Genomic DNA, 3,376 nt, shown 5'->3' with positions numbered 1-3,376 from the left:
GACTGTCCGCCACCAAGTCTGAGGTGGAGAGCGCCATGAACCATAGGCGCCGCCGGACAATATTTCGTGAAGCGTGCTTCTCCCCTGAGGCATTGGATGCCTTTAACGCAGGGGACGCGCATCTCCGTGCCACTCAAGATGGTTTTACCAGAGCCATGGAGCAGTATGTGAAAGACATACGGGTAAGGGAATTTTAATGGTTGTATATACCAGTAGCCCCCGAGACTTAAAGTAGTTATGTTAACTGATTTAAGGATCAATTGAAAATGCAGGCTCTTACAGAGAAGAATGCCCAGCTGTCTCGGGAGCTGCAAGATTGCAAGGCCCAACTTGAGGTCGCACTTGCTGCCGCAGGAGGAGACGCAGGGACCCCTCCTGGTAACACATTTTTATTAATAAATATAAGCGCTGTGCGGCGTGCGCGCAAGTCTAAGAATGACATTGCAGGTGCCGCCGGAAAAGATCCGGACAGGCAAGCATTGCTACGCCAGCTGAAGGCCGGTGAGAGTGTGCTGAATAGGGTGCAGCAAGAAAGGAACAAGCTCCAGGATGCCCACGCCAAGCTCGGAGAGGAGCTGAAAGGCGCTCGGGCCGAGCTGTCCGGCTCCGTTAAGGAGAATCAGCGGCTTCGTCGCGGCATTTATAGTAAGTGCTTGAGCAAACTCCTTTTAAAAGAAGAGTTCGGCGAAGAAGCAAATTGACATAATATGTCTTGTAGGTATACTCACAGGTCGCCCTGCAGAGGAGATGCCCGTATCAACGGGTGATCAACTTCCCGAGCTGCTGCAACTGCTCGAACGAGTTCGGCAGGCAATGAGCGGCGTCGTTCAGGCTTTATGGCCAGCCCTCACCCTACCCGAGGGCCTCGGGGAGCTTGCGGAGAAGCTGCAGGGAGTGCGGCAGCGCTTCCGTTTGTGGAAGATTTCGGCCTGCCGTCAAGGTGCCAGGGAGGCTTGGGCCATGGTGAAGACGCGGTACAAGAAGGCGGATCCCAACCATATGGCCGAAGTTGGACCGGTGGGGCCCGATGGGAAGGAGATCCCTGTGAGTTTACTATACATCCAAGTAGAGTTGGCTGCTAAATTTTCCCAACGGGACTATAAATTAGACAGCCTGTTAGACGGGATTGAGGAGGAATACAATCAGTAAATTTGACAATGTATGCTATCCTTTAAAGTGACATGTGAAATGCCTTCTAGCCGGATTGTAGATCATTTGTCTTTGCCGACCTTTTCGCTTCAACCTCGGGACCCTAGAGTCCGGAGTGTGTCTGAATACCTTTTTGGTTAAGAAACAACCGTGGTATGCATGGAGACCAGGCGTAGGGGTCATTAGTGCTTTATCAGACAAGTGCCCAACTAGTTATGTTATATTACATGGTTAGTAAGAAACATCTTCCAGGGAGAATAGTTCCGTTAAGGGTTCCTTTCCCTGGGAGGCATGCCCTAAAGTGCATGTCCGGACTGCAAAGAAAGCAGTAAAACATCTGGGGGCAGATAGATAAATAGGTAAAAAGTCATCTTTTAAGTCACCGACCGAATATTCCCTTAAGAACGCTAGCTTTCGGCTTCACCCAGTCTGAGGTACACATCCGGCTGACCCGGCAGTAACAATCGCAGAGGTGCTCCCTTTACCTCCTAGCCGAACAATCGGGAACGTAGGGGTAAGCACAGGAGCCAGGCAACCCAGCTTGGCCGAAACTTAAGTCATATCGATGCATATAATGGCGAGTAAAAGGTACATGTGGAAGCGTGACACATGTGCTGGGTATGAAACCCATGTAGTTGAGCTTCTGTAAAAGAAGCCCCCAGGAATAATGAGTGCGGATGGCACATCATGCGTGTGCAAATAATGCGAAAATAGGCCCGTAAGGGCTTTTAAATAAAAAGGCATAAAAAGAGAAACAAAAGACAGCCGAAGTGTAAAAGTTTGGACGGGGGAAGGGGACGAACTCTTAGTCCGGCGCTAGGCATAGAATCGTCGGAGGCGGGCTGCGTTCCATGGGTTCGGCTCGAGTCGGTTATCCGACGCATTTCGTAGACGGTATGCTCCGCCGGTCAGGACTTGATCGATAATGAAGGGGCCCTCCCATTTGGGCTTGAGCTTGTCCTTTTTCTTGTCCGGCAGGCGTAGAACTAGTTCACCAACGTTGTAAGTCTTGGCCCGTACTTCTCTGCTTTGATATCTTTTGGCCTGCTGCTGATTGTCACACCCTAGCTAGTCATGCATCAGAGTGTGTGCATCATGTTTAAAATTCCATTTAATTTGAAATGGGGATTTGTGAAACCCTCAGAATCATTTTGAAAATGACCCAAATAAAAATTTCTCCAAAAGGGTCCAAGAAAATGCTCATGTTGCTCTCTGAAAATATTGGACAGAGATAATAATCAAACCAATATTTTTAAGAGCTCATAGGTATTTATTTTGGGCATTTGGAATTAATGCATAAATATTTGCTTTGGAAATATATTAATTATATATATTAATATATGTCCAAATATTATGCCATTTATAAAGGAGCTCTGAAATAATATATCTAGCCCCTGCAAAAATTGGCATAAGTTAAATAAATGATTTAATATATTATTTAAATCAAAACAAATGTCAGAAATTAGAAAACAGAAAAAAATAAAAGGGAGAAGCTTACCTGGGCTCCTCCCTGTGCAGCCCAGCCAGCTGGCCGGCCCAGCCAGCAGCCGGCCCAGCCCACCTCCCTCCTCTGTCGTCTTCGTCCTCGACAGAGGGAGGGGAGTGTGGCCGGCGCGCGCGCGCGCCACCGCGCCACGCCACCTCTCTCCCTGCTTGCCTGCCCTCCCCTCCTCGCTCGATGCCCCGGACGACGCCACGCCTCCCTCCTGCTCTCTCTCACTCGCCCTCGGCTCTTCCCTCCTCTCCCTCGCTCTCTCTCTCACACGGCCGAACACCACCGTCGCCGCCGTTCGCCATAGCAGCCGTCTCCGGCCACCCCTCGCTCCCCCGACTAGCTCAGAAGCTCCGCCACAACCCCCTCTTCCTCCCCACCGCTCCACGGGCCTCCGGAAGCCCTGCATCGCCGCCACGTCGCCGTTCCCCTCTTCGGGCTCCGACCATCATCGCCGTCGAATTCGCCGTCTCCAGCGCGTCTCCGAGCCCGCTTCGACGCCCACTGCAACCGCGGTGAGCCCCCGAGTCGTTTCCCCCTTCTCCCCTGGTCTCTTTCGACCTCTAGGCCTTAGCCCCACCTTGGCCGAGAGCTCCACGCCGCCGGCGATGTCGCCGTCGTGGCGACGGTCACCGTAGCGCCCAACCGAGCACACTATCGTGCTCCACGCCTCACTAGGAGCACGCAGCACGCACCAACGCCTCCCCAAACACCCTACAACGCCGACTCCGACCG

The sequence above is a fragment of the Triticum dicoccoides genome, chromosome 3B (assembly GCF_002162155.2).
Source record: "Triticum dicoccoides isolate Atlit2015 ecotype Zavitan chromosome 3B, WEW_v2.0, whole genome shotgun sequence".
Lineage (NCBI taxonomy): Eukaryota > Viridiplantae > Streptophyta > Magnoliopsida > Poales > Poaceae > Triticum > Triticum dicoccoides.
This window is presented reverse-complemented; position numbering follows the sequence as displayed.